This window comes from Lygodium microphyllum, chromosome 7 (assembly GCF_053477565.2).
Source record: "Lygodium microphyllum isolate KBCC chromosome 7, Lygodium_microphyllum_v1.1.10, whole genome shotgun sequence".
In the NCBI taxonomy this organism is placed as follows: domain Eukaryota; kingdom Viridiplantae; phylum Streptophyta; class Polypodiopsida; order Schizaeales; family Lygodiaceae; genus Lygodium; species Lygodium microphyllum.
In genome coordinates, this window is record NC_141141.1 from 109,461,944 (window position 1) to 109,488,647 (window position 26,704).

Sequence of the window (26,704 nt, forward strand, 5' to 3'; positions counted from 1 at the left end):
ATTTCTGATAGACGATCTACCAGTGGATGTGCGTTCTCTTTTGCGAGTGCTGCAGTCACTTGGAGCAGCAAGAAACAGCCTACAGTTGCCTTGTCGAGCACAGAGGCTGAGTACAGGGGTGCAGCAATGGCTACATGTGAGGTAGCTTGGTTACATAAGCTACTTTATGATATGCATCAGTCTACAGATGGGCCAGTTGTCATTTATTGTGACAACATGAGTAGTATACACTTGGCAAATAACCCAGTCTATCATGCTAGAACAAAGCACATTGAGGTGCATTATCACTATGTGCGAGAGAGGGTTTTACTAGGTCTTATTGATCTAGTTTATGTCAGCACAGAGGATCAGGTAGCTGACATATTCACGAAGGCATTGGGCGCAGAGAAGTTGCGCAAGTTCAGAGACCTGCTTGGTGTGGAGGAATTGGGATTGAGCTCGAGGGGGAGTGTTGAGATATCGAGCTCCACTCGTGATACGCCAGGGTGACCGTTGTATATTTATGTCACCGACTTGTCAGTTGCAGACACGGTTGGTACACCGCCCATGAATAATAGCTACATGATAGCTATCCTTATCTACTCTAGTTCGTGGCTCAGTTAGTATGCCACCTTAGTTAGTTGAGTTTGGTTTGAGACCCATATATAGGGTTCTTCTATTTCTTTGTACTAGAGTTCTTTTGGCTTACACAACTAAGAAGAGGAAAACTGTTTTCAGCCTCCACCCTTGTGTGTCTTCCCCCATTGTGCAAGCAAGAAAGCTTCAAGCGAGACTCCTTCCTTCTCTCCCACAATCTTGACAGTCAGGAGGTTTTATTTGGATGACTTGTTCATATACCCAACGATGTAGGGTCATTATCTCCCCATTAATTGTCATGGTATCATTAATGCTCTACCCTTCAAATAAAAAGCATTGAACTAGTTTTAGTTCTTCAAGCCACTAAATTCTCTTGACATCAATCTTGAGGTTCCTTGTATGATCAGGGTTGATCGTGAAGAAGTCTCGATCTATTCTCCATGGTATTCTTCTAAACCAACCTCGTTGGATTTGGGTGTAATGAGGGTTTGTCATATTCTCAAGAATTGTCATCATGGATTCTTGAAACTCAATGTTTGAGGATTGATAGGCAATGGAATACATTATCTCAAAAATCAATCGCATAAAGTGTACTTTACCATTTATTTGTCAAAGCAACTTAATTATCATCATAAGCTCATAACTCATGCTCTTCAAAAAATAATAATGAGACTTTATATTTATGAAAAGTATTATTTACAAATATATATTGATAATATTTATGATCTACCAATACATGATCTCATGGATCCTTTCCTCATGAAAAGTATCAAGGTCTATGCTCTCATATCTTGGGGGATTCTCATGTACATGGCAAAAAACATAATATGGTGGCTCTTGGGGATAACCAAAACATTCTGTACCAAAGTAAGGCCTTTTTGGTACTACACCAACTCTCTCACGTGGTACTATTTGTAGCACTTTCCGATATACCCACGGGGTTTCAAGTATAGGCTCATTCCCAATGTCTAGTAATCGTTCAGTAAAGGCACTGAAAAAAAGGTATATCTTAACTATCCTTAATCATTCAGCCCATCGAATCCTCCATGAAGAAGGATGTTACGCCCACAATATATCCCCATATGTGACCTATTCCTTGGCCAGAAATCTCTCACGTACTATGAGTTAGGATGAGGTTGAAATATCATTGGAGGAATAAAGATCATCTCCATTATCTCAAATATAGCCTTGCGGTATGAGAAATTATTCGACCCTAAGGTTACTTGAAACATGATGGGAAAAATATCCCGCAAACGTGTAGCTTCCTCATCGCTAAGTTCCTGTGGGCACAATGTGTATGCTAGTGTTAGTGCAAGATAGTTAACGATAGTTTTCTTCAAACAAGTGTGATTATTTTATTAATTCCTTTTGTACGTTGACTACTTAACCTTACACTAAAAACTCATTTGAAGCCTAGGCTCTTTTGAAACCTAGAATATGATACCACGTGTGAGGTGCCTCCTGCAACAAACTTGGAGGAGTCCTCTTAGTAGTCGACTAAAATTCATATCTATGCACATCACCATCCCATCTCCCCATGGGAATCCTTGGACTTAGTTGAACATCAGAATCTTAGTTCTACTTCATAGGGGAAGCATGGATAAGTCACCCCTAATAGCAATCTAACGTCCACCTAAGAAAGACCACTTTGTAATCAATCAAAGGCAAGAGTGAGGTTAACACCGCACTTGGTTCAAAGAGAGTGAGAGATGGGAGAGACTGTAACTCAATCCCCTTACCCATAAGGTAAAATCTCAGCTCCAGCCCCCTAAAATGGTGTTAAACCTAGTAACTAATCCTACTAATATTGGGAGGGTCACGATTTAATCAGCTCTATCCAGTGTCAAAAAACTTATCGAGTCCACCTAGCCATAGGGGTCCAATCGTCAGGATCAAAGTCTCCCACTTTCCTTGATGGGGTTTGCTTAGTTTTCTAATTAGCAAAGTATACTACCACACTATTTAGACATATAAAACCAACTTTCTTTTATTACTCTATTAAATTGGATTCGTTAAACTCAATCTTTAGCACATAATAAATAATTCCAAAAATCAGATACTTTATTTCATAATAACATCCAGAATCATCACTCTGTAGAGTGATACAAAACCGTGTTTTTGCATAAAGACACCGTCCACCCTAGGATAGGACATTCCAATCCCTTGGGATTGGACTATTTGTAATTGCACTCCATTTGCGGTCAATAGGGAATTTACTAGCTTAGAGCCCCTCTAAGCTTCCCTGAGCCTCCGAAGCCATCTTACATAACAAGGGCACTTACCACTCATCCCTTTGCCCTCTTAGGTGCTCAAATGATCAAAAAGAAAAAACACCTATCTCCCTCGAGAGCATAGAACCCCCACCCGCAAGTTAGTTATTCCACACTCCGTAGAGTGTTAAAGAGCATTGGATTGGGAACCCCAACATCCCAAACCACCATAATCCTCAACTCGTCCATCTGTGCAAGCACATAATCAAAAGAACCATAATTCATCATTCATAAATCCAAAAGCAATCATAACCATAAGACATTTTAACATAGTTGTCAATGCGATGCATGTAATCTATCCCCTCCATCAATTTCCATGTTTCTTTCTAAAAATCAATTGATATTACTAACATGTTTTTGTAAATTTAAGCATGTTTTAACTAATCCTAATCTATGTAACGGACTAGCTTATCCCTCATTACGAAATTGTAGAATTAATAGCCTAAAAAGTAATCCTTATTTTATGTACTATACTTGATTATCTCCGTTCGGCCATCCATCGTGATTACAATTTATGGCCGCATCCTCAATTTTTTGTGGGACAATTGGTTCTTCGATTTGAATGGGTTTGGGGTTAACCTCCACTTGCGCTTCAATATCATGTTGAGTTCCCTCAGTAGTAGCCACTTCTTTGCATCAGGGAGCTCTCTGAGTGTGACCTCACTTAGCATCTCGATGTCTCTTGGGAGCCATGGAAAAGCTGATGGATTCAAGCAGTGCTCCCGCGTAGGTGTGGAGAGAGAGAAAGGTTTGGTTGGATGCAACAGAGCTTTGTCGCATCAACCAGTAGAGAGACTTCTACATGGGTCATTGTTGTGCCTCTGTGTGGCCTTGATGTGATGCGCTACCCCTGTTTATATAATAGCCGAGGGAGGGGGGTAAGAAGAGGACATTTGCTTTTTAACATTTTTGATGATGTCATCAATGATAAAGGAGGAACAATTTCTTTTAGCATTTTTTGAGGATGTCATCGATGGCTTAGGGAGGGGCTCCATTTTTGTAATGCAAGGATACCAATTTAACAAATATATGGGTGAGCACCACACGTCTTGTTGTCAGGTGGCAACTAAGGTGGCAACCAAGGCTTCATTGGCACCATTGACTACGCGTGAGAAGCTCCCACTAGCTTGTAGGAAAATCTTTCCAAGAGGTTACCCATTGCAGCAATGTCATTATCCAAGTGCACTTAACTGCCAAGTGACTATCCACTAGGCTAGTTCTTTTTGTTGTTCTATACTACAAACATAGTCTTAATAAGCTAGTCTTGGGAGGATCTCCCAAGTATTCCTTCTATGAACTGGCATATAATACCTCATTAATAATAGCAATTATCTTCATAATGAGAGTCAGTTTTATAATTAGAGTTAGTTTTTAAAAATGTGCAACATAAATCAATTTTCTTTGGAATGTATATGCACATTAAAATAAAGTAAGTAATAGGGACATTACAGTTCAGGAACAGTTTTCTATAGTTTAGGAACAAACTTTCTGCAATTCAAAAATAGTTTTCTGACAACTTGCTTATTATAAACTTTATTACAACAATGAAAAAACATAGTCAATTGAGCATAAACCAAGCTCAAGTCAGTTCAAAATATTCTAGTAGTGGCAAAACATCCTAGCAACAAACTATGTCCATACAAGCATAAATAGATGCATAGAACTAATGCTGACAATCACTAAACTTTCCCACAATTTATGACAGACAATCAGCCTATTATGACCATCAACATAAACGCTACAATAATCAAGGTATTCTTAGCTCAAAATATCCTCAAACCACCATAGACATGTCCCAGTACATTGGGGATTCAATATGCGACCAAACAACCATCAATGTTTGAGAATCTAGGACCAAACACCTACAAGCTACAACTCCCTAATAACTTGAAAGTACATAATGTATTTCATGTTAGTTTATTGAAAGCTTATGTTCCTAACTTAGACCATGTACTTAATGACCAACAAATTCTGATGCCAAGCCAAAGAGTCCTCAAATTTTAACCAGAAAAGATACTTGACATGTAGGAGAAGACTCTAATAAGCAAAACCCTTAGAGAGTATCTTATCTAGTGGTGGAAAGACTGCCTTGAAGAAGAGGATCTCACCGACCTTATCTCACAACCCTTCCTCTTCAATTTAGCTATAAATATCTAGACAACTGTCGTCTTAGCTGTCACTCTACATGTGTGTTGTAATAACTGACTCGATTAGTGGTATGGTCAATTAGTGACTTAGTGTGTTTACCTTGGACTTAGCTTCTTAAATTCCCCCAGAGATAAGGAACTTCTCTTTGGACGAACTCGTATGAAAACCATGTCACCTTCTTTGAAAATGTATTCTTGCCTTCGTTGATTGTCATATGCCTTTTGTCGATCCTTGGCAGCTTGAATATCTTGCCTTATAGCTTTCACTTTGCTTATCCATTTCTTCCAGCATTTGCCTAGATGCTTCTACCCATAGGGTAGGATTAAAAAAATTTAATGGCGTAAGACAATTTTGCCCATATAATACATGGAAAGGAGTCATTTGAATACTTTGATGGTATGATGTGTTGTAGGTGAATTCAACCAAGGGTAGGTACTGGATCCACCGTTTGGGTTTCCTATTATAATAAGCTCTCAGTATGTCCTCAATAACTTGGTTGACTCGCTTTGTTTGACCATCGGTTTGGGGATGGTAAGAAGTAATGAAGTAGAGTTGGGTTCCTAGAGCTTCAAATAAACTCTTCCAAATTTTTGAGGTGAAGAGAGAATCATGGTCGTTCTTTGGGGTAATCCTTAATGAAAAGGCTCGTGATATCAAAGGCCTTGTAATTGGTTTTTACAAGAATAAGGTGGGTAACTTTTGTTAACATATCAATGGCTACCATTATGGAGTTTTATCCTCCTTTTATCAAGGGTAATCCAACTATTTAGTTCATGTTAGTATACTCCCATTTTATTTGAGGGATGTCAAGTGGCTGGAGCTTTCCTAGCAACTTGACACACTCGGCCTTAATTCGTTGGCAGTTTAGGCATTCGTTGACACACTTGAGTACATCACCCTTGAGTCTTTCCCAATAAAATCTTCTTCTGACTATATTAAGAGTTTTAGCATAACCAAGATGACCCAAAAATGGGGAATCATGAGCCTCCCAAAGTATTTTCCTTTTGAGTTCCTGACTTGCAAGAATACATAGTCTTGTCCTGTAATAGGCAAGCTCCTTGTTTATGGAAAATTCTTGATACTTAGTCTTGAGTTTTGGATTTGAATCCTTGATGGAAATTTCCCTTATCAATCTCTGATAACTTAGATCCTTTACTGCCTCTTCTTTAGCCATTTCTATGAGAGGGTTACTTGGCATTGAAATCATTGTAGCAAGAGTTCCAGCCCTAGAGGGTTCTTCTAGGTTTAGAGCATTAAGAAATGATTTACGGCTTAGGACATCTGCAATCATATTCTTCTTGCTTGGTCTATATTTGATTTTAAAGTTAAATTCTTGCAAGGTCTTGATCCATCGACATTGTCTCATATTGAGATCTGGTTGAGCAGAAATCCACTTTAGGATTTTATGATCAATGACTAGAGAAAACCTATTACCAAGAAGGTAATGTCTCCATAATTTAAAGGCATGAATTATAGTAAGTAATTCTAGATCATAGAGTCATAGTTTCTTTCATGGATCTTTAATTTTCTTGAAGCATAGGCTATTGGATGTCCTTCTTGCATAAGCACACAACCCAAAGCAAGAGAGCTTACATCAGTTATGACTTCGAGTTCTTTGCTTAGGTTGGGTAGCCTTAAGATAGGGGTTGTTACCAAAATTTTCTTAAGGTTCTCAAAGCTAGATTGTTCAGCGGACATCCATGTAATGGAGACTTGCTTTTTAAGAAGGTCGATGCAAGGCACAACGATTGAGGCATAGTCTTTAATGAAGAATCTATACCAACCCATTAGCCCTAGAAATCTTCGCACTTCCTTGACCGTTGTTGGGGGTGTCCAGTCTTGTACATCTTGGACCTTGGTATGATCCACTAAAATGCCATCTACTAATACTATGAATCCTAGGTATTTAGTCTGCTTCTAGAAGGCACATTTCTTCTTTTTAGCATACAGTTTGTGGGCTCTCATTGTTTCAAGAACTATTCGTAGCTGTGGTCCATGGTCTTCTTTATTCTTGGAATATGTTAAGATATCATCAAAGAAGATGAGAATGAAGTCATCAAGGTAAGGTCGAAAAATGTCTTGCATCAATCTGTTGAAGGTGGCAGGAGCATTTGCTAACCTAAATGACATCAAAATAAACTCATTAATGATTGTACCTTGTGTTAAAAGCAGTTTTAGGGATATCTTCCTCCCTAATTCTTATTTGATAATATCCTATTCTGAGATCAATCTTTGAAAAGACCTTTGCTCCCTAGAGCCAGGCAACTCATCTATCCTGGTAATTGGATATTTGTTTTTCACTATCACCCAGTTTAATCCACAGTAATCGATACAAAGGCGGAGTGTTCCGTCTTTCATTTTTTGAAATAGTACCAGTGCTCCGCATGGTGAATTACTTGGCTACTTGATTTTTTCTTTTAGCTCAATGACTTTAGGAATTGACATTCGATAGGGTCGTTTGGTGACAGAGGCAGTGCTTGGAATGATTTAACTTTCGTTATATACTTCCCTTGTTGGTGGAAGTTCTATCATGTCTTCTGGAAAAACATCCACATATTCTTTTAGCCAAGATGGTTGGTCCTTGGCTTTTCACTATCCTACTCGACCTTATTGAGTTTAATTAGATAGACATGTAATCCTTTCTTCAGTCCTTTTAGTATTTGGGAGGCTTTAGCCAGTTGAACCTTAGGGTTCCCTGCTTCTCCATGAGTGGTTACTTGTTCTCCCTTTAAGTTTTGGAATGTGATTTGGCCCTTTCCACAATGGATATGGGCATTATTTGGAATTAACCAATCCATTCCTAGCAGACACTTATAAGCCCCGAGGTTCATAATTCGAAAGTTCATTTTGGAAGAATTGTCACCCAAGCTAAATTCTACCTTGCTAGTTTGTTGTGTTGATAGAACTTATTTGCCATTTGCTAACTCCACAAGAAAACTAGGTGTAAGAGTAGTGTTAATGCCTAGCCATTTTGTACATTTTGGTGATACGAAAGAGTGGGTACTTCCACAGTCGATTAAAATTCAAAAGGGTTTACCTTGATAATTTACTGGTGTTTGAATTACTGATAATTGGCGATTTGGACCCTTCTTATTAAGAGTGGCGTGTATTTTGGATCTTTCCATATCGGATTCCATTGTGGGATCTTTATCGTTACTGACCTCCTTTAGGTTTATTCTAGCAATCTTTCCCCTGGCATCTTGGCTTTGCTTGTGAAACTGACCTTGACCAAGCTTCGAGCACTACCTCTTGAAATGTCTTGGTTCCTTGTAGTAGAAGCACCTTGGAGTCTTATTGCTCTTTTCTGTGGGTATAAATCTCCCCACTACATTTGATTTGGCTTTCTGTGTGTCTTATTTGGTTGATACTTCCCACTGCATTTGATTTGGCTTTCTGCGTGTCTTGTTTGGTTGATACTGTCCTTGAGCTCTTTTCGCATAACCTTGGAAGTTGCCTTTACCCTGATTGTTGTTGTTCCAAATTTTTACATTTCTTGGCCTTTGTTCAATCTCCTAAACTATTGGAGCTACTCAAATCAATGCATCCTATAAAAACGATGGTCTCATTGATTCTAGATGCATATTCAAGGGTGCATTTAGACCATTGCAAAATTTGGATACTTGCTATGAAACATCCATTGTAAGTGCATATTTTAGAAGTGTTACAAATTTGGAGTAGTAGGCTTCTAGGCTTAGGCTTAACTGCTTTAGATTGAAGAACTTGTTCATCTTCTGGGCTTGATATGTAGGCAAAAGATATCTCCCATGCGCAGTATCCTTAATCTTGTCCCAAACAAGTGATGGCACTTTCAAATGTTCTTTGGTCCTTGCACCACTGTTTCCACCAAAGACGAGCATCTCTTGTGAGTTTTATTTGGCGATCATGGCTTAATTTGATGGTGCAATCTCCCTATAGTAGTGAAATAGTCTTCCATAGATTTTATCCATGTTTCTGCTTCAATTGGAATGTCCCTTCCTTTAGCATCCCGGTGGCTTGTGCTACTTGAGAAGAAATTTTTTCTCTTCAACTTCCATAGTATTGAGATTCAAGAAGACATTCTAGGGAATTATTGTAATTTTATTATCAATTTTCTCTCCAATTATATATATTTTTAAATTTTTTACTTGCTTAATCTACCTCATGAATTTAGGAAGGAAATTACGTACTACTTGCCCTTCTAATAATGATCAGGGATTACACTTCAAAAGAGAGTTTTCATTTCTCATTAGAAAAAAAATTCAAATAGATAATATATTTTCACTATTTCTAATTATCAAGGAGAAAAATGGATGGACAAAAATAATTCTTTACATCAATAGAAAGGATGTACATTATTCAAGTAGTTTGGGAGCTCATATTATTCTTGGAAAAGGTTTTTCTACCACAATCCAAACATGACATTATGATGCATCCATCACATAGTAATTAGGATTCTAAGAATAGATATCCAAAAATCTATATTTCAGGGGAAGAATCAGGTAATCCATATTTCTTGTAGTTGTAGCAATTGGAGCATCCTACAACCATGACGCGATCAGATGATATTATCCTTGTAACCTCCTCATAAATGTACCGGTTTAATTTGACTTGTTGCCATCTAGTGAACATGTTTGAGTTTACTATGGCCTCATAGAAGAGATAAATCTTGACAACCTTAAGGGTGTCTATTATAAGATCTAAGATACATTCTCGACTTTCTTATATACTTAAAAGATATATGGTGAATATTATGCTAGCATAGAGAGAGAACAGATGAGAGAAAAGAAAGATGTAGAGAGAGAGAGAGAGAGAGAGAGAGAAAGAGAGATTGAGAGATTGACAATACACTAAGGGATGGAAGATGGCCCAGTCCTCCCCCTCCCCCTTGTGGAGTTATATTATTGACAAGGAGTAAGCTCCTCCATTATATATAAATTATTTCTTAACTTGTAGATCTTGGAAACAATATCACAATTCCTTGCATAGTATACAACCCGACTAACACTTGCACAACTTGGAAGTTGGCACCTTTTGATCCTTCTTGAGTCTCTCCTTCTCTCCTACACAATATGTGTAGGGCTCTCCTCTTGGAGCTTAATTTCAACAGAGTCTCCGCACAGCACTTGCACCTTCTCTTCTACACAATATGTGTAGGGATATTCTCTTGGAGCTTGATTTCAGCAGAGCTTCCACAGCACTTGTTAAGCGTCAGATGAACAAGGTGGAAAATCTGGAAAAGAAAAAGCAGAAGACAAAGGCCAAGGCAAAGTGAAACAGAAGACGAAGGCACAACATGAAAAATATGGAAACACAAGAAGTGCACAAAAGTCCTAAATAAAGGAAAAATGCACACAAGAAAAAGTGCAAGGCAATACTTTTGTAAAAGAGCGCAAGTGCATCATGATTTAATTTAAAGAGTGTCGGTCTCTCACCCGTGCAATTTGTAAAGGTAGATGGGCGATAGGAAGGAAGCTAGGAAGATAGGAGGACAATGGGAAAAAGGGCCTAGGCCACGACTTGCCATGTAAAAAAGGGGGATAAGGGGATGACCGCCCAAAAGGGATTTAGGGTTTTGTATATAAAGTCGAAAAGTGAATAAGAAGCTCATTCTTGTGTGTGGCCAAAAGTGGCTCTCTTCTTCTTCTTCTTCTTCTTGCTTGATTGAGCTTGTGATTGAGAGAGGGAGTGTGAGAGTGTGAGGGAGTGAGTGTGTGAGGGTGAGGGACCAGGGAGGAGAAGCTCTCCATCTTCCCCTCTTCTCTTCTCTTCTCTTCTCTTCTCTTCTCTTCTCTTCTCTTCTCTTCTCTTGCTCGCGGCTATGGAGCTTGGAGCGTGGAGCTTGAGGATGGAGCTTGCTTGAAGCTTGCACTTGGATCGTGGAGCTAGCGAAGTGCGCGAGAGAGGAGGAAATTCATTTTGGCATCAAGGTAAGCTCACTACACCCGTAGATACGGATGGCATGTTGGCTATGTGAGAGGTAGCCGTTAGTGTTCGGGTTAGAACGCTTGAAACAATAAGCGGTCTATGGGTCTTGGCAATTGATCGAAAGCTCCCACATTTTGGTTCCGTTACCAGGACCAACAGATTCAAGCCTTGAGCGCTTGCGTGCTTCGAATCAAGTATCGAAGTAAGGGTTTTCCTTGTACCGGTGCTCGAGGTAGATAGGTAGGAAGCGAGGGAGTTTGAAGAGGTATTCGATATCCTTAGCAAGTAGGTTTTTGGTTTTTTGGATTAAGAAAAGCATGTTGGATTAGTGTAGTTATTTGCTTTGTGATTTGGGTAGGAAAAAAAAAAGAAAAAGAAGAAAAACAAGCATCAGGGTTTCTACTATCATAACAAGGCATGAGGGTTTGATTTGGTTGCCGATTTGCATTTTGGAGTTTATTGGCTATTCCAGGTATATACAACTCTTCCCCTCCATCCATAGCTTTGATTTGGAGGTGTGTGTGATAGGCCGTAACCTGAATCTTGTGATTCGAGCAATTTATCATTGCACTGGCCAAAGTCGCGCCACGTTTGGCCAGTCCGTGACGATAATTTTGGGCTGAGTCCTAGAATCGGCCCTTGGCCTACTACTGCTCGGACCACTTGACTTGGACGCGTCGAAATTCAGCCCTCAGTCCACTCAACTCGGGTACCCACTGCTTGGCCCGTTCGAATCGACCATTTGGACCAACTTTGAAATTCGGCCCTCGGCCCTACTAACTCGGCCCAACCCCACTCAAACAAGTTGACATTCGGCCGGGTCGAATTCACCACTCGGCCCTCGGTCCACTCGGACCTCAGACAACCACAGTCGGATTGGCCAAATTTGACATTCGGCCCTCAACCCTCGAACGGGCCGAATCGGGCATTTGGCCACTGCAATTCGGGCCTGTTAGGCCGAATTTGGATTTTTTTCAAATTTTAACTTGTAGACCCTGAAAGTGACCGAGACCATATAGAGCCAAAACCATATTATAAATCAATCAGGAGGCTGAAACTTAGAGTAAGTAGTTCAAAATTTGGCTATAAATGGTGTTTACCGTAATGGCCCTACGGGCCAGGGGGGACTACCCCCCTAGACCCCCGCAGAGGGGGCTCTGCCCCCTCCACATCTCCCCCAAGTAGGTTGGAGAGAAAATGTGTGCCATGACACGTCCTCCAAATTGGACCCTAGTATAGTAATGGCTCTACACGGGCATGGATTCTCATTTGCAAAAGAGCATCCAAAATCCCATACCCGAACAGAGACAAACAGAGACCCTAGAACCTCAATGGGCCAATCTAGCCAACAAGGGCAAAAAGGCCACACTATAAAAACATGTACGTGTTGCATTCGGACTACATTCGGTCAAAGCAGAAAGCAACAACATCAAGCTACAATAGCGAGGATGACTAGCTGATATGACAGTCCTAACGATAGATGCACCTTGAATGGCATTGCAGAGGCGATGCAAGACATCAGTGGAGAATCCACATCTGGTCGTACAGTTGGGGACTCAAGGGCATTTGTTACAAGGCTTAAATTTATAAGCCAAGACCCGGAAGATGAAGACATGGTACTGTCTGCTTATCTTAGGGTCAAACTCACGGCGAAAAGAGAGCACACTATCGATGCTCTGATTGATGAAGAAGAAGATTTTAATATCTTGACCTATGAAGCATGGACCCTACTAGGCCGACTCTTAGCTCTTACGAGGGACATCCACAAGCACTCATAGGGAAGTGCAAAATCCTTGTGACAATTGAAACTGAAAGCTTGCCTATCCTATTTCATGTTCCTCCAAATAGTGCTAATTGCGGGAAGGAAACCCTCCTAGGAAGACCCTTCAAAAGGGTGACCAAGTGTGAGGCCAACTATGTAGCACAGATGATACACCTGGCACTACCGAGTGTGAGGATAGGCACAACCTTTAGCAAGGGTGACCTCATTGAACCTCGAGGGAAAGGCAAGGAAGGTGCTGACATAACAGTCAAGCCTGCTAACGAGAGTAAGGACTTGTTGGAAGAGTTGATAGAAGCACAAGTCGAACAATGAGAACTAGTGAGTGAGGCCATGCATGAAACAAGAAGTTTAGGAACCAATGCCAAGGACAGGCGTTGGACTTATAAATACCGTAGAAGACCCCAAAAGAAGCCCAATCCTTGTAGACGAAGGCATCGATGGAGAGCCAATACAAAGTTGAGATGGATATCCAAAGTGTTACTACATGCTCAAGGGTATTATGCAGGTAACCAATGGATTTGGGTACCAAAAACCCCTGCTAAACCACCTCTATCAACTGAAGGCCAGATTGCATCAAAAGCAACAAAGCACATGAGGAAATCTAAGAGAAACTCTGGGGCTCGAGGCAAGAAACCAAACATGAGTGTTTGAAAGAAAGAGCCTTAGCCTAGCATGCTTAATAAGCAGATGTCATATATAACCATTGGGCATGCACAAAGACCACTAATGCTCAAGGAGCTTCTGACTTCCCAAGAGGATAATGAGCACCAAAGGCACAACACTGCTCATGAGAAGGCTGATTGCTCAACAAAGCCAATGGCAAAATCGTCTAATAGCCTCGAGCAAATCATTCAACCAATGCCAAGTCCACCTAAGAGTCCTAGATCTCCTACACCCTCTTTTCCCAAACGGGCATGGGAAGCACAACATCAGTCATCTAATAGCCTCGACCAAATCATTCAGCCAATGCCAAGTCCACCTAAGAGTCCTAGATCTCCTACACCCTCTTTTCCCAAACGGACACAGGAAGCACAACATCAGTGCTCAAGGAGCTTTTGACTTCCCAAGAGGATAATGAGCACCGAAGGCACAACGCTGCTCATGAGAAGGTTGATTGCTCAACAAAGCAAATGGCACAATCGTCTAATAGCCTCGAGCAAATCATTCAGCCAATGCCAAGTCCACCTAAGAGTCCTAGATCTCCTACACCCTCTTTTTCCAAACGAACACAAGATGCACAACATCAATCGTCAAGGGCGGCTGCTCAATCCCAATCTCTATCTCCATCTAAGCTTCCAAATGTCCAAGAGGTGGGACATGATACCATCCATAGCTCTTGACCCAAGGATATGCATGTGCAACCTAATGTGACTAGATCAATCCATGTTCGATCTACATAGGTGAATGCTCAAAGGGCAACAAAAAACACGACCACTTCCGATCGCCCTAGGGACTTGACACCGCAATCCACCAAGAGTAGCCAACCCACTAGACTAGCTGCTACTACTTCCAATCAGGGATCACAGTAGTCACAACCCTTGGCCGTGACAATGCCCCTTGCGGAACGTGTCCTTAGCAGTTCACCTGGGGAGGAGGTGCCGCAACCAGTATCCTTGACAACTCCAACCCTTCCAAAGCACCTAAATCCTAGTCTTGAGGAGAAACCTCTCAAAGATGTGGCCAAGGAGATGGCGCATCTAACCAATCAAACTAGCAAGGCTGTCCAGCACGGTGCAGCTACGTCCCATGAGGACACACCAGAGAAGGGGAAAGCTGAGGCCCAACCAAGCACATCAACAGCTAACCTAGTTCAGGGTCCTGAGTCATTAAGTTATGCACCTTTACTAACCAAGAAAAAAAGGAGAAAATAGCAAAAACAATAGTAGTTACAGGTGGTTGTGGACCCCAAGAACATTGAGACTAAGAGCATTGAAAAGCTGAGGAATAAAGCATCGAGTCCATCCACTAATAAACCTATTGATGTCTCTCTTGATAGCGATGAAACCTCAGACACATCCATGTGCTCTGAAAAATCAAAGCAGCCATTACCATGAACGGTTGCTTTCAACACTCAATCCACCAACAATAGAACTCGCATTGACCAATCAAGAGTGGATACAACGCTATCACAATAGGGTGACAAATTTATACAAGTCACATCCAAGGAGAACCATGACACAATAACAAAGCCTTAGGAGAAACATGGAAACCGCGAGAGCATAAGCAATCTTAGCGTTGACCAATCTTATTCATCTAGTCCTAAGCCCCTAGCTATGCTAAAGCCTAGGCAAACTCCTAAAACCTTGCATGAGATAGCAACCGAGTAAGCCCTCATTGAGCATAGAAGTGTCACAGAATGCTTAACTGAGTTGGATGCTAAACTCAAAGTATTCGCACGTATCTACGTCCTTGTGGACATGGGTGCATTCCCCAAGAAGCAGCTCAGGGAATACTTGCCATTTCCCCTATCTTGGGAAGAGCAAGAACATCTTGAATATGAGCACTATGACATGCTCCTACATGAATGCATGAGACTCATCTCTGACAAGGAAGCCGACAAACTATGCTTAACTGTGACATTCAATGATGTGCTCTGCCAACCAAATCTCTTAGAGAAAAAGCAACTAAAGCGACAATCAGAGAGTTGAAGTCACTTTGAAAAACGTTGGTTTGAAAACCGTGTTGCAATGGTCGAACTAGTAGCCCAAATTATGACAATCTCAGAGGAGTGATTGGCCAAATGGTGGTCTCAAAGAGACCCAACCTATGTGGCACCAACTTCCTTTCGAGTGCTAACTGCCATTCGGGGTACGGACTTAGCTAAAATTAGCCAAGATAACTCTTTTTCTGATAAGGTTCTCACTGAGGAGGAGCTACATGTTGCCAGTAGACTCAAACAGGGTTCCATGCTACTCAATGTTGCAAAATATCTATCCTTATTGAGTAAGCTACCACGAGTACTAGATGTGTGTGCCACACTCCACTACAATCCGGAGTTCTACAATTGGCTTTTATCCTCATGAAGTGACATGGATTCATAAATATGTATATAAATAAACAATGAATTTTGTGACCTTGTATAGACAATATCAACACACACAAGCAATGATAGTGAAGCGCAGGGAGAAGAGTTGGGTTTGATAGGCTAAGCTCCTCAGGTCCTCCTCTCATCACACATTTAGAAGTCATGTGACCATTCCCGCCTCCCAGGTGGAGGGCATGCAACCCTCATTACTGACATAGAAGCCCTAACCATTCCCGCCTCCCAGGTGGAGGGCATGCAACCCTCATTACCAACATAGGAAGCCCTGACCAGCATCTCTGATGGTATAGATGGGGTATTGTCCCTTTCTATACACCTTTTCACCTTTCTCTTCTATCCTTCTGAGGATGAGCCCTGCCCCACTCCATGACAACCAGCCCACGCAACTTAGCATAAGCCAACATCTACTAAGGCTAGAGGCAAAACAAACATCATCTCAGGGCCTAATCCTTGGTTCGCATTTTGCAGGTCCCCCTATGGTAGCACTCATGGACCACATAGTGCAGCTGGCATGCAAGAAAGCTCTCTGCCATCCGAAAGAGCATAAGGCATTAGCACCCCCACCAGAATGCTACGTGCCTACTCTAAAGAGGTATGTGCCGAAAAGAGGCCCCAAACAACACCGCCCAGGACACAGGCCGAAAACCCCTTAAGCCAAGAGGACGAGGGCTCAAGGGAGCACACGGGGTGTGGCAACACCAGTCGTGCAGGTTCCCACCAGACGCTCGGACACCAGGTGCTCGAAAGGGGAGAGGGCAGCTCGAGACAAGTGATGCATTGTTTAAAAGCATTCTGGAAACAGTTGCGGCTAGGGACTACACCATCCGGGTCCCGGCCGACATCTTTCCCACCCAATCTCTCACATGAGCCCCTCACCAGCAGAGCCTCAATATCTCGACCACCCGGACTTGCCCCGCCTCGTGCAAAAAGAGTAGTCCCTATGATATATAAGCAACTTAACAAAGGCCATCCTGCCATAACTTTTAGTCTTTAAATGGTTAAATGGGTAGGCTCCCTATATGTATACACTTTCCTTACCTATTGTTAATATATGCCACGCCTTTAACAAGCACCAGAATATGCATCGCAATCAGCATCATAGGATTTTGATAAAGTAATATCTTGACATGATTGCATATATTCGTTTTACTTGATGCATGCGACTTACATATACTCTCATGAAGTGACAAGTGGATGCAGGACGACGCAGGTCTTCGTGCAAACGTGTTCAATGCCCAAGTCACCGCAAGACCACCAACCTCACAAAGAACCACGACAAAGTCATGCTGTCGAAAGCAAAAATCACCCTTAGAAGTGCCCACGTCGCTGCCCAAAGCATGATCTTAACCAATTTCTCTTTCTGGGTTACACTCTATGCTGGGCACTCAAGGCAGCTGTTACCCCAATTGTACCAACATCGCACATTCCAAAGAGGGTTGCAATATCTCAAGTGTATCTCCCCATCTCAACGACTGCTTCTCTAACAATGAGGCTAGGGCACAATCATCACTGTAATATCCATTTCTTGAGCCTTCGAAGCTTGACATTTCCCAACCCATTGAAAGACTGATAGCCTCAACATATTGCAATGGTTGTACTCAAGCAAGTCCAAAAAAAAGAAAGAAAGAAAGAAAGAAAGAAAAAAGAACAAGAAAAAGAAACGAAAAAATAAAACTGAAAAGGAAAAAAGAAAAGAAAATAAAAGAAAAGAGTGAAAAGATACGAAGCACCCACGATCACAGCACAGCACCTAGGGTCCTCAAATTAGGTACGTCCAATGACCTTGGTTCGCTGGCTCCGTCCCTAGTCCCCTAGCCCTTTAGCATCACCCACAATTGTTCAGGGCACATCAAGGGTAGGACATACCTAGGGAGCTTGTCTCGCCTATGGTTAGACATGTCACCCTGACCCATTCGCACGATTCCCTCTTGCACTCTGCCTTAATACCATTGCAATCACTCATGGTAAGCACCGCACGAATGGCCATGAAAAGTACACTGTCCTCATCAAGCAAGTCTAGTAGCTCCCAGATCCGAAAGTGCGGTGTCCCTATGTTCAATTATGCTAAGTCGTGCAGTCACAATGCAAAGGATGTCTCATACACCTTCGCGTGTACTTATTCTCAACATGGACAACTTTGCTTCATCCACAGTTGTTATGAGAAACTAGCCCGCAGTCTTCTAACTACGTAATATCTAAGTATGCACGAGCACTCACATAATATCTACACCAAAATATATACATAGTTTGGGTCCTCAAGTGCAGGGCAATACTCTCAGCTTGCTTAGAGTTTGACATGTCTCCCAAACTAATTGAAGTATGTCCTGTGCATGATAGAGAAAACTAGCAGTACCCCTAGGGAGAGACCACCTATGAGAGGTTTTCAATTGCAAGTATTGAAGACTCCAACAAAAGTATCATTCACTCTTCATCGACACCCAACTCTGGATTCTTATCCTTTATCATCCTGCAAGCCCGCCAAGAATCGTCATGTGCAGAATCCCCAACAAACTAACACTTGTGCTGGCTATCAGTGCAATCCCCAACAAAGAACAGCCCTACCACCAACTCCAACAACCCTACCACCAACCACCTAGGCCACCAACATGACCCCAACAACCTTCGTCCACACCACCACCAACACTCCTCCACGGTAACCACTGATGTCCCTTCCACCCACGTCTTTAGTGCATGCCAAAGCCTGCTACCTACGACGGTGAGTGCCATGGGACTGGCACTCGTCTAGGAGGGGGGTAATGTTAACCGTCAGATGAACAAGGTGGAAAATCTAGAAAAGCTAAAGCAAAAGACAAAGGCCAAGGCAAAGTGAAACGGAAGACGAAGGCACGACATGAAAAATATGAAAACACAAGAAGTGCAGAAAAGTCTTAAATAAAGGAAAAATGCACACAAGAAAAAGCGCAAGTCAATACTTTTGTAAAAGAGCGCAAGCGCATCATGATTTAATTTAAAGAGCGTCGGTTTCTCACCCGTGCAATTTGTAAAGGTAGATGGGCGGTAGGAAGGAAGCTAGGAAGATAAGAGGACAATGGGAAAAAGGGCCTAGGCCACGATCGGCCATGTAAAAAAGGGAATAAGGGGGACGGCCACCCAAAAGGGATTTAGGGTTTTGTATATAAAGTTGAAAAGTGAATGAGAAGCTCATTCTTGTGTGTGGCCAAAAGTGGCTCTCTTCTTCTTCTTCTTCTTCTTCTTCTTCTTGCTTGATTGAGCTTGTGCTTGAGAGAGGGAGTGCGAGAGTGTGAGGGAGTGAGTGTGTGAGGGTGAGGGACCAAGGAGGAGAAGCTCTCCATCTTCCCCTCTCTTCTTCTCTTCTCTTCTCTTCTCTTCTCTTCTCTTCTCTTGCTCGTGGCTATGGATAACTTGTACTGCATGTACAAGATATCCCTGTCACAGTGCTCTGATCACCCCATTAAGTGATGCAGTAGGGATATTGGTCTCTAAATGGTCTCATGGCCATGCTAGATCATCATCAAAACTTAAAGAAAAGTGAATCATTAGTTTATTGATATAAATTTACTAAATAGAGAATGCTATTAAGCAATCGATTTAGTGGCATCCTTCTGGCTTTTAAATAGTTGACCTCAATTGTAGAGTGGATACATAGTCCTTGAGAAGGTTTGGAAAGTCTTGTAGTTCTCTCTTAGTCATAAATTGGACGTCCAATGGAGAATAATTCTTAAACTTAACCAGATACTTCCGTAATACCTTACCTAATCTTAGAATATTGTCCTGATTGTATAACATTCTTTCATGCACAAGGAACCCTTCTATTTCTTCTATGTCAGGTAAATCTTCCTTGATTGTTCCATTGGAGGTTCTCCAATATAGGGACATAGTAAACTTATATGGAAAGAATTATGAATGTTCTAACTTGGTAGATCCTAACAAAAAGTCACATCGTTTATCTTATCTATGATCTTGAAAGGGCCATAATAGCGATTAAAAAGCTTAACCCCTTTACCCTTTTGACCTTTCTGCTTCTTTAACCGAGCCTTCTCAAACTTAAGAAGAACACGCTGTCCCAATTTGAGATCTAACTTATGACACATGCTTATCAGCTTCATGTTTATGCTTCTCTTGTGTCCTTTGGATAACAGCTTTTACTTGAGTGAAAGTTGTATCAATGTCTCTAACAAACTCATCTACTGCAAAGATCTTATCCTTCGTAAGAAGAATGGGTGGTAAATGAGGCTTACCATAAATTATCTCAAAGGGTGCCTTACCAGTACTAGAGTGCACCGTGTTATTGTATACATACTCTACTAAAGGCATATACTTTTCCCATTCTCTTTGATTATCAAAGAGATAGGATATAAAAAGGTCAGAATGGTAGAATTAGCACTTTCACTCTACCCATCCGTTTGAGGATGATAAGAGGATGAAAACTTTAATTGAGTCCCGAGGTTCTCAAAGAGAGCTTGCCAAAAGAGACTGGTCATGTGAAAATCTCGATCACTTATAATGGACTTAGGCATGCCATGATGCTTGAAAATACGAGCAATCAATAGCTTAGCCATATTATCAGCTTTGATTGTCTTTTGCATAGGTATAAAGTGAGCTTGCTTACTGAATCTATCAATGATAGTCTAGATTGCATCGTTGCCTGCTTGTGTGCGAGGAAGCTCTATGATAAAGTCCATGGCTATACTTTCCCAAGGCTCATTGGGAATAGGTAATGGATTCAGTAGATCAAGTGGTTTATGCCTGTCATACTTTATTTTTTGGCATATCTTGCACTCGCGGACATATCTTTCAATGTCAGCTTTAAGAGTGGGCAAATAAATATGTTTCCAATGCTTGAGTAGTGGGTAGGATACCCCTATGTCCAGCATATAGAGATGCATGTGCTTCATCCATTACCTTGTGTCACAATGGTAATGCTACACAAATTGCTTGATGATGATACAAATAACCATCTCGAATCAAGTAAGGTGTAATCGACTGACTTGAGTTAAATTGATCCCATATGGTTGAGAAGTTGGAATCAGTTGCATACATTTCAGGTAAATCCATGAACTCATTATGGTAAATAGTTGTGATTGCATTCTGAGAGCGGAGTTTTGAGTCCGAAATATGCCTAAAATTTGCCAAAAAATCTGGAATTTAGGGGAAAAATCTTCAACATCGAAGGCAGCGGCTGCAACTAGGACTATTTTAAGCACCAAGTGAAAGACGGCTTTTAAATGGCGCCCGAGTGACACTTGTGGATTTTTGATAATTTTTTCGACTGGCGTGCGGGATGCCGAGAGCTGCCAGTCAGTGCGAGACCTCAAGACGGACGCGCAAGCATTTTCAAAGGCCGAATCAGAGCCCGGACGCGAAAGTTGCTAGAAATTGGCCAAATTTGAAAAGGTGGACAAAAATTAAGGCCAAAAGGGGTGCCCTTTGGGAGGGGGCACCCCCCCTTATTTTTTTTAATGGCGTGGCGGCAGCATCTTCACGCCAGCAACGGCGCGAAAAAATCGCCCCCCCCCCCCACAAATCGATCATGGAGCATCAAGGTAACCCATACAACAGACAATAACCGGCAAATTCTCCTTCTTCCCTAATCCTATCGCCGCCCTTCACGCGATATATGGCTCACCGAATGGAGAGATCAGAATCTAGTCTTTCTCTCTCCTCCCTCTCTCTCCTCTCTATGGGTTGTTCATGCGCACTATCTTGAAGGAGGAATCGGAAGGGAGATTCAAGAAAATGGTGATGGAGATTGATGGAGATGCTGAAGATTGATGTGCAGCATTGGATTGAGAGTAATGGAGGCTCCGTTCGCTGGTCACGCAGTCATTTAATGCGTCTCAGGTTTTGAAAAAACACGGTATGACTTTTTTTATGAAGAAAAATAAAGTTTTTTGGTATTTTATGATGGTAATGATGTTTTTATTTGATGAAAATTTGTTTGAGCGCTGATTGCATCATGATTAATTGTTGTTTATCAAAAAATATTGATTTTTCAATGATTTACATGTGCTATTTAATTCTCGTAAAACTCGAAATGCGATTTTTAAGCTGTAGAATGATAGTTTTGTCGTTTTGGGTAGGTGAAATGTGTTCCTATGGGGGAAAAATGGAAAATAAACTGAATGTTAGTACTTTGAAGTGATTGGAACAAGAAAATTAAAAAAAAGCATATTTTATTGACAAATAAATCAAAAAAATGGAGAAAATAAGGGGAAAAATAGGAATACGCTTCACAAAAATAAAAAAATATATAATAATTATTTGTGGATGTATGGTAGTGGCAAAGCATGAGGTTTAGCCCCAATTTTTCCTATCTCCTTGTCAAATTTTGTGATTTATCGCTTTTCATACATCAAAACATGACAAAATGGACCTCTACACCTATGCAACGAAAGCAATACCTAAACGTAGGGGGTTGGGATGTTTGAATGGTGCAATTTGCGTGCTGATTGTCGCTGATTTGCTAGTGCATATCATGATATAGATTTTGTTGTATTTTAATTAAGAAGATAGTAGCACGAGTATTGTCTCGGTACTATCCTTACATCGCCGCAATGAGTTAGTGAATGAGCATTGTAAAGCCTGGTTGTGCACAACATGTTTCTGGTTGAAAATTATGTTTGAGCACTTTAGGATCATCCAATTTTGCATGTGCATGTCAACCATGGTATCAGAATACAAATGACTGGATGCATAGCACCTGTTTTCGAAGAGTATTGATTCCACAAGGAAGTAGGGTAGAAGGGATGGAGGATTCGAATTCAAGAGCTTGCGGAGTATCCTCCTTGTCTTTGTGACAAGAAATTTATGTCCTCGTGCTTCTCTTGCCCCACTCCTCTTCCTCTATACTCCTAGGAAGGGCCTCTCCTCCCTTTTTTAGGCTACCTCAAGGGCTCCTCATGCCTCATATTTATAGCCAAATTGAAGAGGAAGGGTTGTGACCAACTCTTTATGCAGGGTATATTGGCAAATCAACAATCTAGAAGCTTTCAAGATGCAATCTGATGTTGGTGATTTGATCTTTGAGGTCCAAAGAGGCTGGAGAGATGCCATGACTAATTCGCCTGGCTCTCGAATGATCTTGCTTCAATCCAAGCCTCTCGTCAAACTGAGAAGAGGGGGAGATTACTGGAGTTAACATCTAAATTACAAAAGGAGAATTCAAGCTTTTTCATCTAGAAACAAGAATTCCAATTTTTTGGGGGGGGGGGGGGGGGGGGGGGGAGGAGCGGCCTGTTCGTCGACATGTTCCTTTCCTTCTTCTTTTCCTTAATAAGCTTTTTAGCTTTAAAGCTTAAAGCTTTGTGATTTGTCTTACTTGCCAAGTTTTAAATGGGTTTGGTCAAATTCGACTTATGGTTCATAACTCATATTCATGCGGTAACTTCCATGACGGATGGCTACAATCCTTATCAATCTGGGAAAATGTCAGGTTACAAACCTCGGACCATTTTGCTTGAGACCTTCACAAGGATGTACAACACAGGTGTTGTATGTCAACTTCCATGTGGAAACCTACCTTCAGGCCACATGATTTACTTAAAGTACATGGATTGATAGGTGGGAAGAGGGTTAGAGTCATGATTGATGACTCTACCACCCACAATTTCATAAGTTATGCATTTGTCAAAAAGTTGAAACTTCCCCAACAAAAGAGTGAGCATCAATATGTTGTTCGTATGATGTGATGTCAGGATAACAAAATATGGGATACAATGGTATCCAATTTGGAAATCGAGATCCAAGGATATAAAGATAAGCTTGATTTCCAAATTATGAATATGAAAAGGGCCGATATCGCTCTAGGGAGGGAGTGGCTATGGGGATTGGAACCATCCTTAAAGCGTAGTTATCATCATAATACACTGGAATTTGAAAGGGATGGTAAGACTTTTGTGATTCAAGGTGAACATGAAGTATCTGATAACCCTTTGATGTGTTCCCTTGAAGTACAGAAGTTGATGAAGAAGGAAGCTTGTGAGGTATACATGTTATGGTCTCTCCCTGTACATGACACTTTTACTTCTTGTAATATAAAGCAACAATTTTTTAATGCTTGTGAGTTGAATGTAAATAATGAATTAAGTGGTTTGTTAGATGAATTCAAAGATGTGTTTCCATCTTACTTACCTACTGGCCTTCCACCGGATAGGGGTGACGTAAATCACCCAATTGACATAGATAGAGATACACTCCCTATTTCTAAATCTCCTTACAGGCTAAGTGAAACACAGCACCAAGAAGTCGAAAGGAAAATCAAGGATTACCTGGATAAGGGGTTTATACAACCCAGCAAACTCACCTTGGGCTTTGCCAATTTTATTGGTAAAAAGGATGGTTCTATGTCACTTTGTGTTGATTATAGAGCACTTAATAAGATAACTGACGAATAAATTTCCTATGCCCAGAATGGAAGATCTTTTTGATCAATTACAAGGGGCAAAATTCTTCACAAATATTAACTTAAGATCAAGCTATCACCAAGTAAGAATTAAGGCCTAAGATGTCCCTAAGATGGCATTTCGTACTAGATACAGGCATTATGATTTTTTGGTGATGCCTTTTGGCCTTACAAATGCACCATCTACTTTTATGAGGTTGATAAATAGAGTGTTACGGCCCTATCTAGGATGCTTTGTAGTAGTCTTCTTGGATGATATCTTGATCTTTAGTAAATCAAGCAAATAACATTTGAAACACTTACGATTAGTATTCCAATTGTTAAGAATCCATTCCCTTTATGCGAAGAAAACTAAATGTGAATTCTTCGCACAAGAGGTCAAATATTTGGGGCATATTATCTCAAATGAGGGAATCAAGATGGATCCAGAAAAAGTAAGGCAATTATTGAATGGCCATCTCCAAGGAACCTAGAAGAGCTATAGATCTTCCTAGGTTTATCTCGATTTTATCTTAGATTCATTCAAGATTATGCCAAGATAGTTGTTCCAATGATAGACCAACTTAAAGGGAAAGGGAAGAGCTTTAATTGGGGAATAGACCAAAATGAAAGTTTTGAAAAAATTAAGGTAGCTATTGCTACAGCTCCAGTACTATTAACTGTGGATCCCAATAAACCATTCATGGTTGAAGCTGATGCCAGTGACAGGGCAGTAGGCACGGTCTTATTACAAGAGGGTCGACCGGTTACTTTTGAAAGCAAGAAATTAGACCGTGCAAAACGGAATTATTCCGTTTATGAGAGGGATTTATATGCAGTAGTACATGCAATGAAGAAGTGGAGGCACTATCTGTACTTTGCCAAACTTTTGATCTTGTCAGATCATGAAATCATTAAGTGGCTTAATAACCAACTAGATCTACAAGGGCGTAAAGCCAAATGGGCCAAACTCCTCCAAGAGTTCAACTATGAGATAATGTATGGAAAAGGAAAGTACAATATAGTGGCTGATGGGCTCAGCAGAATGCCCATCATAAATGAATTGATTTTTACTCAGTTCACTTCCGATTTGCTTGAATCCTTAAAAGGGAAATGCCATGTTGATCTGGCATATTCCAACATACGGGAAGCAATTGAAAATGGGGATCCAAATGTAAGGACCTCCATTGAGGAAGGAACATCTGAGGATGTTCAACAAGGAAATGGAGCATCATGGGTTGTTCAAATGGGATTCAAGTGGAAGAATTTTACCATTGATAATGGTTATTTACTCTACAAGGGTAGGGTATGTGTCCCAAAAGATTAAGAAATAAGGCACCAGATACTCTTTGAGTGTCATGATACCCCTAGTATAGGACATCCAAGAGTTAATAAGACTTATATTATTATTAAAAGGTAGTTCTATTGGCTTGGAATGAATAAGGATGTCCTTGACTATGTATTCAAATGTAATAAGTGCCAAGTTCATAAAGATGAAAGATTGAAAATGGGAGGACTTCTCCATCCATTAGAGATTCCTTCGGGAAAATGGGAGAGTATCTCCATGGACTTTATTGCCGCGTTACCCAGGACACAGAGGGGGCACGACTCTGTGTGGGTGGTTGTGGATAGGTTAACCAAAATGGCTAGGTTTATTCCAACTTTATTCCAACTTCAACTAATGTTAAAACACCAGAATTTGCTAGATTGTTCATAGAGAACATATACTGATTGTATGGCCTTCTGACAAATATAGTTTCTAATCGGGATAGAAAATTTGATAGTCAATTTTGGTGTTCTGTATTTAGGAAGTTAGATACTAAACTTAGCATGATCATGGCAAAGCACCCGAAAACTAATGGGCAAACTAAAAGGGTTAACCAAATCCTTGAAGATATGTTGAGAGCATATGTAAGTAAAAGGCAAACTAATTGGGAAGAGTATTTATAGATAGTAGAGTTTGCATATAATAGTGCCAAACACTCTTCCACTGGATATAGTCCATTATGCTCATGTATGGATTTCAGCCCAGAGTTCCTCATGCAGTACGACTGCATAAGGAAAAGGTTCAGGCAGCAAAGGATTTTTTGGAGGATATGAATAGTATGTTAAAATTTGCTCAATAAAATATTAAGAAAGCTCAAGACCGAGCTAGAGCTTATACAGATCCTCATCAAAGAGACATCTCCTTTGAAGAAAGGCAATTTATCTATCTTAAAGTGCCTGGACAAACTAAAACCATGAAAATGGGCCGATGTCCAAAGCTTTCACCCAGGTATTGTGGTCCTTTCACAATACTTAAGAGGGTGGGGGAACAGGCTTACAAGCTCCAACTACCTGCTGGTAGTAAAACACATCCAGTTTTTCATGTAAGTAAGCTAAGAAAGAACCTGGGTGATATGGATAATCTACTCTTAAATGATAAGATTAGGAGCTATTTAGTGACCAATCTATTCCACATGAACCAGCAAGAATTTTAAATGTTCGTAATAGACAAACAAGTCATATTATTTATCAAGAATTTCTAGTAAAATGGAAAGATTGTTCAGAAGAAAGCTCAACATGGGAGCGAGTAAGTACTTTAAGAAAAAGGTTTCCCAATTTACAGTTAGACCTTC